Source organism: Zea mays, chromosome 9 (genome assembly GCF_902167145.1).
Source record: "Zea mays cultivar B73 chromosome 9, Zm-B73-REFERENCE-NAM-5.0, whole genome shotgun sequence".
Taxonomy (NCBI): domain Eukaryota; kingdom Viridiplantae; phylum Streptophyta; class Magnoliopsida; order Poales; family Poaceae; genus Zea; species Zea mays.
The window spans coordinates 61,541,306-61,558,224 of NC_050104.1; positions in this window are offsets into that span (position 1 = coordinate 61,541,306).

Here is a 16,919-nt window from a genome sequence, read left to right on the forward strand (position 1 = left end):
GCTGCGGAAGTAGTACTTAGGGAAGACTAGGTGCTATTGTAAAAACATCTGAAATATAATATGTATAATATCTTGTAATCCTGAATGTAATATACTTGTCTTTTTTTATGGTTCAATTCTTTACGATGCATGAAATTTTACATACGTACCGTTTTTGAGTCTTTGACGAAAAAACACCTTCCCTTCTTTTCATGCTTCGTGAAGAAGAATTTTCATTTATCACAACAATATCCGTAGTGTTCTGATGAAGAATATCCAAGCTTCGTGAAGATATTTTCCGAAGCTACACTTCCGAAGATCAATAGTGTATCTCCTTGTGACTTAGCATGATTTTCCCCTTTTTCAAAACATTCTTCTGAAGATCGATATTGTGTCCCCTTCTTGTGCCATATGCAGCATGATGTATGATGCTTATGCCATGCGAAATGATGTGATGATGTTATGCTATGTAAAATGGTATTTATTCCGAAGATACACGCACATCCCTGTAATAAAACACATAATTTTTTTAAATCAGCGTTGACTTTTCGCTGTAAGCCTCCCTTAGGAGCTTCTTCGCCTTTTACTTCAGCGGAATCAGCGTTTATTTTTCGCTGTAAGCCTCCCTTAGGAGCTTCTTCGCCTTTTACTTTCAGCGGTAATCGCGTTGACTTTTCGCGCTTCGCCTTTTACTTAGGCGGTATCAGCGTTTATTTTTCGCTGTAAGCTCTGCATTCCCTTTGGAACGACTTTGGAGCAGAAAACTTACACTGCGCTCCCTTTGGAACGGCTTTTTGTAACTTCAGCAAACTTACTCTGCGTTCCTTAGAACGACTTTTTGTTGCTTCGAAGAATTTTTGATAATTCGAAGGTCCTCCTTGTTATCGCAAATCTTTAAGCTTCAACAACTTAAGCCTGTGGAGAAAATATATTTTCCTTGTGGCAAACAACGAAACTATTACATGAAATTTAAAAAATGTCCTTTATTACACAGAAAATAAAACTGAATGGAAAAGACTACTATCAAGGTAGGATATTTGTCAATAGATGTGCTTCGACTCTGGCACAGTGCTATTGACTGTGCGAGCTTCGGACTGTTCTCTGAAGTCCCTTTGGTGCTGAGCATATTGGCCCCCTTCTGGCTGCTGGCCTTGCTGCAGCGGTGGTGGAGGCGGAGGATGTTGCCAGGAAGCTTGAGGTTGACTCGCCGAAGCAACAGAAACTGCAGGGTGGTTGCCTACATATTCTGGGATGTAAGGCGAATGATACGAAGCAGTGTGCATGATTTGCTTCGGCTGAGCCTGTTGTGCTGCAGCTTCGGCTATCTCCTTTTGCTTCTGGATGGTAACATGGCACATCCTGGTGGTATGGCCCTTGTTTTCACCACAGAACAAGCAAAAATTGTACATATATCAATGTGTTTGAAATCTGTATTGTATGTGATATTTTGTGTTCCATGTGATATTACGTGTGTCTAATTTTTTATTTCTGTATTTTTTATTTTTTTCTGGAAAAGGGTTAAGAACGTGGGTACCGTCGAACTTAATGTGTAGTCCTCGCAGACCCACGCAGGACACATAAGTTCAACGGCCATGTGGCCCCGTCGAACTTAACCGTAAGAACGTGGGTACCCACGAACTTATGGGAAAAAATTCGACGGCCCCCGTCGAACTTAAAAACGCACGTTCTTAATGTTAAGTTCGACGGTACCCACGTTCTTAATGTTAAGTTTGACGGGGCCATCGAACTTACTTCTCTAAGTTCGTCCAAAAATCACCGTCGGCTATATTCGTCGGTAAACCCACGTTCTTACAGTAAGTTCGACGGCTTATTGCATTAAGTTCGACGGTTTGTCACCCACGTCCTTTAACCAGTTTCTTGTAGTGTTTCTCCTTCACACAACCAGGTCCTTGACCGCAGACGACGGCGCAACTACTCCAGTGAACTTGCGCAGTCCACCACACCCCATAATTCGAGCTCACAGTTGCTCTTGCACCAAATTCAACTTTTGCGCAACTCTAAGGATCAAAAATTGGGCATGAACTTCATCCCAGAGCTCGGTCCATGAGCACCTGCGGACCCGAAACCTTTGCGGAACTGTTCCTAGTGATACAGCATGGTAGCATTCAAATTGGGAGTACGATAAGCTTCAATAGCTCATCAGGACTCAAGGACGACGACCAGGAAGATGGGCGAAAGGACAGAGCATTGGGTCGACGAGGAGAGTGTCCGTGATGGTGTCCCACAGTGGCGACACGACGTTCCGGGGATCCTGCTATGGTAGAGTTCAACCGGGCGGGTCGATGAGCATCGCGACACGTAAGAGAACTCAAAACACTCTCAAGCTCGACCGCAGTTACCTCAGAGAGCTCTAGCCATGGCGAGATGTCTCGCGGCGATGCAGATGACCGATTTGGGGGTTTCCGAATTCCTGGGCTACAGTGGATGGCAGGGTGTGGTTGGGGTTGTGTTGGGTTCATGACAAGGGGCAGAGGAAGGGGAACACTCAACTTATAGAAGCCAGCTTCAGTTGCTCCAAATTTGAACGAAGTTAGGATCACGGTGGTGACAAGATATTTTTACTAAGGCAAGTTCACTGTGCCACGTGATGGGGCAAAGTCCTATGGCAATCACTTGTTACTCTCCAGAGTCGCGACGACATTGTAAGACAGCCTATGGTGTGGCGCGATTGAGGTCCTCGGTATTCCACGACGACATCAGCCGCTTGGCCATGTCGCAAAGCAATAGAGTGCGGCCGATGAGCTCACACTAGAGACCATATCCGCCTCCGTTCCGATCTTTTTACCTGTAGCAATTATCCACGCGCCACTGAGCATGAATTGCAACACCAGCGTGGATCATGGCATAGAGATCACAGGTGACAGGTTCTGTGAATCCTTGATCTTTTTCAGTTACTGTACATACAAAATGGCTCATTCATCGGCTTGACAGAGCAACTTGAGGAGCTTTATTCTCCAATTTTCATGTAATGAACTACTAATTCGACTGCATCAAAGTTGTTGCCCTACATACTAGCTTCAACGTTGTTATAAGGTTCTTGATAGGTACTCAATGGATTATGCATAATTCAGCCTCAAAGTTAATCAGAGATCACTATCAGTCAAGTTTCTCTGCCTGACCCGACTGACAACCCAACTTCTAGGGAATTTTATTCCAATTTCTGTATAGTTCTAGGGCTCAATCACCTAATCAAACTTGGACTACTATAATAACTCTACAAATTTATTGTGGTGACTTATAACAAAATCCTCATAGATCAAGAGGTACATGTGCTTGAAGTCAGCCTGTTAACACTATTTTTCAGAGTTAAGCATATGGGTGCCCTTGGCTCTTTTGCAATTTACCCCAAATTGCACCACAAAACATGGAAATTCCCAAACATTAAAGTTGCTTATTTTTTGTTACTCTATCACTTTTATATATACACTTTTTTCAAAAAGTGCATAGAAATTGAAATCACCCAATATGGCACTAATTAGGTTTTTAGGGTTTTAATTTAGGGTTTTGAGTGTTCTAGGGTTCAAGTGGCACTTAAACTCTCTAAGTTTAATCTTTCTTGGACATTTCTACTAACTTTTGAGATCAAGCTCTAGTTCTCATCTCACAAATCCACAGGCTTCTAATCCTTGGGAAAATACCCTATCCTAGGGTCAAGGACTTCTTTAATCAAGTCAGGTCATCACATCACCTTTTTGCTTTGAATTTTAGCCTAGTTGATGCACTCTAGGTGCAACATACATGATGATATGCCAATGCATATGATGTCATGCCAAAGTTTTAGTTCTCATAACACCAGGGGTGTTACATCCTTCCCCCCCATAAAACAATCTCGTCCCGAGATTTAAGGCTCTTGGGTAAGTAATGGAAAAGGAAACACGTCACAACTTTATTTCCTATTTTCTCTTACAGAGCAGGGGGTGGGTGTGGGGGTTTGTTCTGACTTTACAATAAAGTACATAAACTTTAAGGATTACAGGAGGCTAAAAACTTGGGGAAATACTTTTCTAAGAAATCTTCAGGATTCCATGTGGCTTCTTCTTCTATGTTGGTTCCACTATACTTTGTTCGAGTAATTCTTCTTCGAGTAATTTGGTCTTTTTGATCCAAGACTCTGATGGAATGTTCTGAATAGGTTAAGTCTGGTTCCAAATTAACATCAGCCACATTCATAGTTCGATCAGGGATCCAAAGACACTTCTAAAATTGAGATACGTGGAACTCATTATGTACAAGAGATAATGATTCTGGCAGCTGAAGTCTGTACACAACCTGCCCACATCGTTCAAGAATAGGGAACGAGCCAATGTATCGGGGTGCTAACTTTCCTTTAACCCCGAATCGACTAACACCCTTCATCGGTGATACTTTCAAGTACACATAATCTCCGACTTTAAAAGTCAATGGTCGACATCGTTTATCCACATAATTCTTCTGTCGTACTTAAGGTTCTCTCAAAATTATGTCTTATGAGTTGGACCTTTTCTTTTGTTTCTTTAACCAAATTAGGCTTGAAAAACCATCGTTCTCCTGGTTCTGACCAATTCAAGGGTGTTCTTCATCGTCATCCGTGCAGAGCTTCAAACGGTGCCATTTTAATACTCTCTTGGTAACTATTATTATAAGAAAATTCTGCCAGCGGCAAGCAATCATCCCACTTTTGGGGAAACTCCAAGACGCAGGCTCGTAATATATCTTCCAGTATCTGATTTACCCTTTCTGTTTGTCTGCTCGTTTGAGGATGATAGACCGAACTGTGGAGCAATTTAGTGCCAAAGATTTGTGCAACTCCTCCCAAAACTTGGATACAAATTGCGGTCCTCAGTCCGACACTATCGTCTTTGTAACTCCATGCAAACTGAGAATACAAGCACTATAGAGTTCTGCATATGTAATCACTGGATACTTCACCTTAACAGGGAGGAAATGAGCAGTTTTTGTAAGCCAGTCCACTATGACCCAAATAGTCATATCCTTTAGATGTCTTGGGTAGCCCTACAACAAAATCCATGCTTATATCCTCCCATTTTCATGTTGGGATAGACAATGATTGTAAAGGTCCAGCAGTTTTTATATGCACTGCCTTGACTCGTCTACAAGTGTCACATTTTGCCACATAGCGAGCGATTTCAATCTTCATCTTAGTCCACCAGTAATGTTGTTTTAAATCTTGGTACATCTTAGTACTTCCAGGATGAATAGAATACCAACTAAGATGGGCTTCATCCAAGATTTGTTGATGGAGTTCAGCATTCTTTGGCACCACTAAGTGGTCTTTAAACCATAACACTCCTTGGTTATCTTTCCTAAAACAAGTAGCTTTGTCGGCCTCCATTTTCTCGTGAATATACTTCATACCCTTATCAATCCTTTGAGTATCAATAATCTTTTGTTGAATAACTGACTCAAGATTCAAATGCATCAAGGTTCCTTGTTGCACTATCCACAGATTTAATCTTTCCATTTCCTGACGTAAGGTGGTGTTAGGCAGTCCCACAATGAGATAGTCACAGAAGGTTTTACGACTCAAAGCATCAGCCACCACATTAGCCTTTCCTGGGTGATAATGAATTTCTAGGTCATAGTCCTTAATCAGCTCGAGCCATCTTCTCTATCTCATGTTTAACTCTGACTGGGTAAAAATGTACTTTAAACTCTTGTGATCAGTATACATATGACATACATTTCCCAGTAGATAATGATGTCAAATTTTAAGGGCATGAACTACTGCGTCCAGTTTCAAATCGTGTGTTCGGTAATGTTGCTCATGCCGGCACAGCTGCCTTGAGGCATACACTATCACTCGTCATTCTTGCATCAGAACACATCCAAGCCCAATACCGGATGCAGCACAATATACATCAAATGGCTTCTCAATATCCGGTTGAGCCAAAACTGGTACAGTGGTTAGTAATGTTTTTTATTGTTCAATGGCCTCATTGCACTTAACATTATTCTTTAGTAGCTCAGTAATATGTTTAACGATCTTGGAGAAATCCGGGATAAATCTTCGGTTATAACCAGCCAATCCAAGGAAACTTCTAACTTGATGCACTGAGGTAGGAGATTTACATTCCGAAATATCCTTAACCCTGTTGGGATCAACCGCGATTCCCTTAGCTGATAAAATATGTCGTTAAAATTGGATTTCCTCCAACCAGAACGCACATTTGCTAAATTTAGCATAAAGTTGATGTTCTCTCAAGCGTGTTAAAATAATCTGCAAATGTTCTGCATGCTCCTCCTTATTCTTGGAATAGATCAAAATGTCATCAATAAAGACCACCACAAACTTGTCTAATTCAGGCATGAATACCAAATTCATTAAGTATGTAAAATGGGCTGGAGTATTTGTCAATCCAAAGGACATAACCAAATACTCGAATAACCCATATTCAGTGGTGAAAGTTGTCTTGGGTATATCCTTGAGTCGAATTCTGATCTGATGATAGCCCGATATGAGATCAATTTTAGAAAATACCCGGGCTCCAGTAAGCTGATCGATTAAAAGATCGATCTGGGGAAGGGGATACTTGTTTTTAATGGTTACTTCATTAAGGGGTCTGTAGTCCACACACATTCGTAGTGTTTGATCCTTCTTCTTGACAAAGATGGCAGTATATCCCCATGGTGATGAACTCAGTCTGATAAATTCTTTTTCCAATAAGTCTTGCAATTGTGTTGTTGGTCCTTGTTCTCGGATGTTATACATCAAGAACAAAGCAACACAATTGTTAACGATTAGAGACCTTTGTCCTTCGAAGCATTATCTCCCGTGGGATATAATGATCTTCAGACGAAGGTCATTAAGGGCATACCTTCATCATTTCAGTGGACAAAATGTAAATAGAGACATATGAAACACAAAAGAATATAAACAATCATCACAAATCATTAGATTATTTATATCCTTATTTTATAAACATAAATAAACATCAATGATATTTATATTACATTTATACCTTCGTCTTGATAGAAGGTGGAAAAGCAAGAGTGACGCAAGAGTGATTACAATTCAGCGTGAACAGTATGGGGTTACTGTTCATCTATTTATAGGCACAGGACGCATCCAGGACAAAATTACATTCATGTCCCTGACGTTTACTGTTGACCATAAGGCAAGCTGTCAGGACTAAGCAGTCTTTTCTCCTTTAGGTCGATTTCATCTTTCAGACCGCACCTTCATACCATGCACGCTTTCGTCTCAAAGCCGAAGCCTCCTGTGGCAATCTATGTTACACTAAAAGACATGTTAGTTAAGTTTTTAAGGACCTTCATAAGAGGAAGGCCCCCAACAGTAGCCCCTCGCAGTATTAATTTGTTTTTGCATTTAACAAATTCAGACTGCAACGTGAACGAAGGCCTTTAGCCGAAGGTCCGAAAAAACACCTTCCCTTCGCTAGAATAGTGAAAGTCAATGACATGTAGGGCACGCCAAGTTGCAATGCACTGGGCATATAAATAGGAACCCGCAGAGATAGCATTTGATGCGCCATTTCATTCGCTTGTGCTATTTTTTCAAGCTTGAATTTTCTTGCTTTGTTAGATCTCGCTTGGTTTGTGAGCTTCGGCATTTGCACAAGTGCTCAACAAATGGCTGAAGAGAAGAAGGTTGTTGATCCTGCTCTAGCTGGTTTTTATGAAGCTATGGAGAAGACAAACACATAGAAGGTTACAAATGAAATGCTAGCTGGTTTGTCTGAAGATTCTAGTGATAGTAAAAATTTTGATGTAGAAAGTGGGAACGAAGATGCTGAAGATCGGCCCTGGCGGCCGAGCCACACTATCTTCGGAAAGTCATCCATCAAACAGAGTCACATTGATGCGATGAAAGGAAGATAATTTCGTGATATGTCCATTGTGAGAGCTGGAGGGGACAGCGCCGCCCCTGCACCTGAAGTGGACGAAGTTGTTGTTTACAGGAGTTTCATGAAGGCAGGGCTTCGGTTTCCATTAAGTAAATTTCTGGTTGAAGTGTTAAAGACATTTGAGATTTTTCTTCATCAGATTACCCCTGAAGCCATCTTTAGGATGGGGTTTTTATTTGGGCCGTGAGGAGCCAAGGACTAGAGCCGAGTGTGAAATGCTTCTGCAACATGCACGAGCTGTTGTATGAGACAATGGCTACTGACAAGAAGCAGTATCATAATAATTTTGGTTGTTATGGCTTCGTGCCCCGCGCCGATGTAAGCTATCTAGTTCCAATGTTTCAGAAGAGGTGGCCAGAAGCCTGGATGGAAGAATGATTTTATGTAAAGAACAACTTGGTTGAGAGGGAAGATATAAGGGGGATTATTCAACGCCCTATATGGTCTCTCTTCGGCATCAGAAGGCTAGCCATTGCACATGGAAACGATATCGAAGCATGTCAGAAGGCTTTCAACAATGTATGCACCTTTATTTGCATTAGAGACCTAGTACAGGAGCACATAGCTTACAAAGTGTGACCTCTTGTTAATGACTGGGAAATGCCAAAGGAGACTACTGCCGGGTCTAGTCAAGGCGGCTTGGTTTATTTGAAATATACCTTCAGATACAGAGAAGAGTTTGATGAGCCGAATGATGACTGCCTGAACTATGTTGAGGCGACTAGCGACGAGTTGCTTGGAGCCTACACAAGGGCTGAAGATGATGCCATGACTTTAGCCTTTGGAAGTCGAGGCAACAAAAAACTAAACAGAGTTTTTGATGTTATTGGTTTTGTATACCCAGATTATAGCTTTCCCTCATGAAAGCAGGGAAAAAAGAGAAAAACTGCTACTTCGGTCATCTCTGCTGTGCCGAAGGGTAAGAAGATCAAGGTTTTGACACACCGGCCTAGATATATTAAAACAGCTAGGGTGCCGAAGCTTGCTGAAGGGACATCTTCCACCGCTGAGCTAGGACGGCCTCCTCCTACCGGCTCCAAGGAAGAATCGGCTGAAGTGCCAAAGGTTCCTGCAATCGAGTCGGCTGAAGCGCCGAAGCATGCTGTCGAAGCCAAAGGAAAGGCGGCCGAAGAGCCAGAGCTAGGGAAACGGTAGGGCTACCAAAAATCTTGAGCCCGCCATAGGAGCCTGAATTGCCGAATGTATCGAAAGCTCCTGCAATAACTCCTAAGAGGAGGAGGATGGCTAGCGAGCTGGACGCTGTCTTGGAGTCGACAAGGGCATCAATTCCTGCTCCTGCAAAGGAGACTGCCGAAGCTGCTACATCTCATGCTGAACCCAAAGCTAGGCCTTCAGTGCCCATTGAAACAAAGCCTGTTGGAACTGAACAAAGTATTGAACAAGGACCTTCGGACGTCGGTCTGGTGCCGGAGACAGAAGATGCGCCCAAGAAGGTTGAATCTCTGACTCCCGAAGCATCTAGTGAAGAGCTAGACTTCATTATTCGACATGCTTCGGGTAAAAAATTGTTAGAAGAGGAAATTGTGGAAGCCAAACACTATGCCCAGGAACTGAAGTACCGAAAAGGGGCCTTGGTGTATAATGGCACCAACGAAGATGACTTTTTATACTGCCTATCGGACAACAAGGAAATATCCGTATGCCGGGAGATGGAAAAAACATAGGATTTCCGAAGCTTGAAGTTGGCCTTTCTGCTATGTCAAAGGATGACCTCGCAGACAGCCTTGCGTACAATAGCCTGAAGGTACATAAGTTATGGACTTATAAGCAGATTATTTTTTTGTCTCTTATTCTTCTGCTGATCCTTTTTCTCCCCCCTTTTTGTAGGGCTTAATTCTGAGCAACGCTTTGAGAGCACAGAAGATTGCTGAGGATGAAAGCTGCCATATAGCCCTTGGTAACCTTCGGTCAGAGGTTATCAAACTGAGGAATGAAGCTGCAGAGAATGATAAAATTCTGCTTTCCCTAGTAGACAGTGTCAAGGCTAGTGAAGCCAATCTTGCCGCGCAGTCTGAAGCTCATAGAGCCGAAATTGAAAACTTGAAGAAAAAACTTGTTGAGAAGAATGAAGATTTTGAAGTGGCTAAAGCAAAACAGGAAATAAGCGAGTGGACTAGCACAAGATTGCAAAAGAATGTAGATGAGCTTCACGAATCAAAGGAGAGATATTACGAAAAATCCTTGGATTGTGGCAAGAAGCTAAAAGGCAGTTTTGCAAAGGTGGGTGCTTACTCACTTGAGCATAAATTTATTAGAGGCGATCCCGAAGGAATCATCGAATGGGTCGGTGAAGAAGCCGAAGCTTTTGAAGAGATCCTTACTGATCGTGGTGATTTCTGCACCTTTGCTGGTGCCAGAGGAGTTGCAACAATTTTGGAAAAATCTGGCTGCGAACACGTTAAAGCTGCAACCCAGACGGAGGCTGTCTTCACTATGGAGAACACGAAGGATCCTTCGGCTGAAGCGACTCTGATGGGCGGAAAATTTTACTCCAACATTTGGATGAAAGGCGGCCGAGAACTAGCCGACGAAGCTATAAGGAAGAATGAGAAAGAAACTCATGAAGCCTGAGAAGAAGCCAAGCGAGTCGAAGAGAATGCTGAGCGCGCAAGGCGCATAGGTATTTTAACTGTTTCATAGCTTTAGTATTTTTTCTAGCTTCGGATTAACAACGTACTTATCACTTTTATTGTAGCTAAACTTTCACCACCACCTGAGCCCTATGATCCCGAAGCTGATCCAGCAATGAAGGTTGCACTAGTAACTATAAGAATTGCTGAAGAAGTTGTTGATGAAGCTATCAACAAACTACTGAACGAAGCTGCTGAGAAAATTTTGAAGTAAGACTAGACTTTTGTGTAGCTAGGAAATGCAACATTTGTGTGATGTAATATTCGTACGAGTTAAACACTGTATATCTATTTGTACATTAATGTAATATATTTCTTTGCGATGCATGAAATTTGCGTACATACCATTTTTGAGCCTTCGGCAAAAAAACACCTTCCCTTGTTTTCATGCTTCCTAAAGAAAAAAGCCCTTCTATAGCAAAGTTGTTTGTATGATTGTAATTACCAAAGGTTTACTTCGTGCTCCGGCACACTTTCATTCATCATGTAATTACTGAAGGTTTGCTTCGTGCTCAATCTTGCTGTTGATGCGACATGATGTATGATGTAATGCTATGCAGAATGATGCGATGATATGATGCAGCATGATGTTTATGTCGAAGACACATATCCACACGAAAACACTCTGACTCTGCATCCCCTTAGGGACGTCTTTTGAGTCTCTTCACCTTATATTTCAGTGGCATTTAAGCTTTGCATCCCCTTAGGAACGACTTTGGAGCTTCTTCGCCTTCTGTTTCGGTGGCATTTAAGCTCTGTATCCTCTTAGGGACGACTTTGGAGCTTCTTCACCTTCTATTTTGGTGGTATTTTGGCTCTGCATTCCCTTAGGAACGACTTTTGAGCTTCGAAACTTACTCTGCGCTCCCTTAGGAACGACTTTTGTAGCTTTGGAACTTACTCTGTGCTCTCTTAGGAACGACTTTTGTTGCTTCGGAACTTACTCCATGCTCCCTTAGGAACGACTTTTGTAGCTTTGGAACTTACGCTGCGCTCCCTTAGGAACGACTTTTGTAGCTTCCGAATCTTGTTAAGAGGAAGCATCCCATTCGATGATATGAGTTAAATATTATTACATGAAATTGGAATTCAATCCTTCGTGAATTGTTTTTCATACAAGAAAAATAAAATGGCAGAAAAGATAAATATGCACCAGAGGTAGGATATTCTTTAGTAGATATGCTTGGATTTAGGCACAATGCTATTGATTGTGCGAGCTTCGGACTCCTCCTGAAAATCGTGCTGCTGTTGAGCGTGTTGGTGCGCTTCTGGCTGCTGGCTTCGGGCCAGAGTAGGTGCTAGCGGTGGTGGTGGTGGGAGCTGGGCCCAGGAAACTTGAGAGTGGCTTGCCGAAGCGATAGAGGTCGTAGGCTGTTGATTACCTACGTACTCTGGGACATAGGGAGATTAGCATGAAGCAGTATGTAGGACTTGCTTCGGATGATTCTGCCATGCTTTAGCTTCGGCAATCTCTTTCTACTTCTGAATTGTGATTTGGTACGTTCTTGTGGTGTGGCCTTTGTCTTTGCCGCAGAACAAACAAAACAGTCTTCTGGGCTGATCTCCGTATCTTCCTCTGAAGCTTCTGCCCCCTCTGCCTCTTGGAGCTAGTGGCCTGAAGGAACTTTGTTGCGGCCCTGATGATTGGGAGCTGTGCTGTTGCCTTTGAGGTTGGCTTCCCCTATCATCACTTGGGCTGGCGTTATGGATTGACCTGACATGCCTGGGGTGGAATCTTCCTCCGAAGCCCCTGGCCATCTCAGAGTATCTGTAAGCTTCTTCCCTTCTTTGCCGGAAATCATTATCAGCTCTAATGTATTCATCCATTTTCTGGAGAAGCTTCTCCAAGGTTTGCGGTGGCTTCCTTGCAAAATATTGTGTCGTTGGTCCTGGTCTGAGCCCCTTGATCATGGCCTCAATGACAATCTCATTGGGCACTGTAGGTGCCCGGGCTCTCAGTCGCAGGAACCTTCGGACATACGCCTGGAGGTACTCTTCCTGGTCTTGTGTGCATTGGAACAGAGCTTGAGTGGTGACTGGCTTCGTTTGAAAGTCCTGGAAGCTAGTGACCAGCATGTCCTTTAGCTTCTGCCAAGACGTAATTGTCCCTGGCCGAAGAGAAGAGTATCAAGTTTGCGCTACGCTTTTGACTTCCATGACGAAGGATTTCGCCATGACTGCAGTATTGCCCCCAAATGAAGATATGGTTGCTTCGTAGATCATCAGGAACTGCTTTGGGTCTAAGTGCCCATCATACATAGGAAGCTGAGGTGGCTTGTATGATGGGGGCCACGGGGGTAGCCTGCAGTTCTGCTACCAAGGGAGAAGCATCGTCAAAAGAAAAATTGCCATGATGAAAGTCACGGTACCATTCATCATCATTGTATGAATTTTCTTGACAAAGCTCCCTGTGCTGGGGCCTTCGGTCTTGGTCGTCCTGGGAAAGGTGACTCATTTCCTCGGCGGCTTCATCAATCTTCCGCTGGAGATCAGCGAGCCGAAGCATCTTCTCTCTCTTCTTTTGGACTTGTTGATGGATAGCTTCCAGATCCCTGATTTCTTGGTCCAGTTCCTCCTCCTGAGGTGTTGGGCTAGTAGCCTTCCTCTTCTTGCTCCTAGCTTCACGTAGTGTCTCCTGATTAGTGTCCAGTGGCTGCAATGCAGTCTCTAGCACTGTTGTCTTATTTGGCGGCATGACAAAGGTCGACGTTTGCCGAAGGTGGTCGAATGAGTTCACGGAGGTGGGCAACAATGTTGGTCCTTGTTTTCGGATGCTATACATCAAGAACAAAGCAACATAATTGTTAACGATTAGAGACCTTCGTCCTTCGAAGCATTATCTCCCCTGGGATATAATGATCTTCAGACGAAGGTCATGAAGGGAATACCTTCATCATTTCAGTGGACAAAATGTATATAGAGACATATGAAACACAAAAGAATATAAACAATCATCACAAATCATTGGATTATTTATATCCTTATTTTATAAACGTAAATAAACATAAATGATATTTATATTACATTTATACCTTCGGCTTGATAGAAGGTGGAAAAGCAAGAGTGACGCAAGAGTGATTACAATTCAGCGTGAATAGTACGGCTTACTGTTCATCTATTTATAGGCATAGGACGCAGCCTGGACAAAATTACATTCCTGTCCCTTACATTAACTGTTGACTATAAGGCAAGTTGTCGAGGACTAAGCAGTCTTTTCTCCTTTAGGCCAGTTTCATCTTTCACCATCGTCATCGTGCTAAGCCAAAGCTTCATCAGCCACAACTTCGAAGCTAGTTTATCCTTCCTTCAGACAGCACCTTCATACCATGCACGCTTTCGTCTCAAAGCCGAAGCCTCCTGTGGCAATCTATGTTACACTGAAAGACATGTTAGTTAAGTTTTTGAGGACCTTTGAAAGAGGAAGGCCCCCAACATGCGTCTTAAGTTCTGCCAACTCATTGGGAGGCATATGGTACGATCTTCTAGAAATAGGAGTCGTACCGGGTTTCAATTCAATCACAAACTCCACATCCCTCTCCGGAGGTAATCCAGGTAAATCTTCAGGGAATACATCCCAAAACTCACACACAACCAGGATGTCTTGTATCTCTTGCACTACAGCTTCAAAAACTTGTCTAGATACTTTAACTAGGACAGATGCAGGGATGGACAACTTGACTTCTTCTTGTCCATGACTTAGCTGAATAGTCCTTTGATCAGCATTGATAATAGCCTTATTCTAGGCTAACCAATTCATGCCTAGAATTACATCTACATCTTGCCTCTTTATAACTATCATATTGGTAGGGAACTCATATCCGGCTAAATTCACGGGTACGTGGAAGATTACTTCCTTAGTAAAAGTTTGACCCTCAGGTGATTGAATAACAAAACCCTCCTTTGATTCAACACTAGCTATGCAATGCTTCTCAACAAAAGTCTTGCCCATGAAAGTATGTGATGCACCAGAATCAAAAAGGATGATGGCGGGATGATTGGCAATGGAAAATGTACCCATCATCACAGGCTCTCCTTCCAGTTGGTAGCCACTTGAGTATAGTAGACTTGCCTAGTTTTTCTTGTATTTTTACCTACCTGAGTGCTTGCCACATTTCCCTTGCCTTGAGATGTGCTCCAGAAGTCTGTTGGAAATTAGATTTAGTTTGCTTTGGATAGGAACAATCCTTGATGAAGTGTCCAGACTTCCCACAGTTAAAGCAGCTGTTAGATGAACTGGGTAAGGCGGGGAAATGAGTACCAGGGGCACTCGGCTGATTGTTTTGAGCAGGGGCAGGAGTGGGACGGATAAAAACTGGTTGAAAGGATAGGCGGGTGGACAAGAAAAAGAGTGATTTGGGTTATAAGGATGAATCACCAACCTCGACCGCTTCTTGGATCCTTGAGAGGATCCTTCACCCCCTTCACACCCACATCTTTATCTTTCCCTGACCCGAATTCTTGGCTTCCACCGAGAGCGTTGTGCTCACGACCCTGCTGTAAGTGAGATCTAGGCAAGTAGCCATCTTTCGTTGTAGTCGATCATTGTAACACCCCAGGTGTTTATATTCCGCTCGACAACGAGTACAGATTTAAGCACGTAATGTCAGTGGATAAAACAGATACTAAAATTCTAAACATCTTCGCCTATCGCGATTTTAATATCGCATCTGTTTCGTCGGTCGCGAGTTCAACATCGTTTTTATTTTTATCTATCCGGGCTCTTCCGAAATTTTCGTGATGTTCGGAATATCGTCATTCCGAAAATCGGTGCGTCCGGTGATTATTTAAAATTCATCGCTCGCACGGGTACGAATTCGGAAGCTCAACCTACTCGGACGATTTTATCCCGAACAAATTAATTTGAACTCGACGACTAAAATATCGAATCTAATCTCGTCCGGTTTAAACCCGTCTACAGCTCACTCCCGTGACAATGTTGACATCGTCTCCGGGGAACTCCGATTCTGATGCCGCATTCAGCTCGCACGGTTTAAAATTTATTCCTTTCTAAAGTATCGAGTCTAGTGCCAGATCAAAAATTAATCGGTCAAGACGAGCTAAGATTTTCGTTTAAGTATTTCACTCGATTTAAGCCATCTCTATAAATTCGGTACATGCGCTATTTAGGGTAGGCTGTTCAAATAAACTGAAATGGGAACCCTTGCTGGCTAATTCTGTTTCCTGTTTCAAAATCGGAGAAGAAAAATCTTCTCACAGTGCTCTCTCTCCTTATCTCCTCACGTACGCTACGCAGATTTTTCTAGTCTTCGTTCTCATCCACGCACGGAAGGAAAATCTTCTCTGCGTTCCTATCCTCCACTCTGATATTTCATCGATCTGATTTTTGTTGAAGTTGCTGGCCGCTCAGCCTTTTCTAGCGCGCAGGCTCTTCTTCAAAAATCCCATACGTACATCTCCCTTCCCTCGCCTTATCTCTCCACCGCTTTCTCTCTTCCATCTGATATGCCGCGTCGCTGTATTCTGGAAAGCAAAAGCAAAATCCCGCCACTGTTCTTCTGTTGAAATTCCTGCTGTCTCTTCTTATCTGCTGCTGGGATTTTTACCGTCGTCATTCTCCCAGCTGAGCTCTCTCTCTCCTCTTGCTCGCATCCAGCCATGGCGCCCCTGTTCTTCTCTTTTCCAGTCCGGCCAGCCGAGCGCTCCTTCTCCCAGCCATGGAGCTCCCGGCCGTGCAGCTCGCCCAATCCCCAGCCCGACCGGAGCTCCCTTCAACTCGAGTTCCCATCTCCCTGTATCTCCCATGGGAGAGCGTCCTGCCGAGGTCTCTCCATGGCCGGCGCTCGGACTGCGTTATTTCCTGCAGGCTGCCGCGCCCTGCCCTCTGTTCTGCTCGCCGGTCCGAGCTCGCCCAGCTCAGCCACTCTTCTCTACTCGCCTAGTCTGCGCGCCGTCCCATCCCCTCTCTGTCCGGCCATGGCCGCTGTGCCGAGGCCTCCTTCCCCGCGCGCAGTTTTTCCTCTACTCAGAGTCCCTCCCATGGCAGCCGCTCGTCCGTTTCCCTGATGCTCGCCGCGCGCTTCTCTGTTGACCGGCGCGAGCCCTTTCTCTAATGTTTTCCTGCTCGTCCGTCCGCTGCTCCGACGTCGTTCTCGGGCCGACCGTCGGCAGCTCCCAGGCTTCCGTCGTGCTCAGCAGCAAGTAATTCATGTCGAAGCAGCAGCTGCGATCCCTTGCATCATGCTCGCCAGATCGAGTCTTGTATCGTCGATCTGCGTAGTTCCTGTTCGGCTATCAGTTCCGCCTACGTCGATCTCCTAATTGCCATGAATAGTGTATCGACGTTCCATTACAACAGCTCGTCGTAAAACTAAAACTCTAGTACTTGTCGTTGATATCCGGTCGTCTCCAGCCTTTATCTTGCCGTCGTCGTTCGGTCACCCCG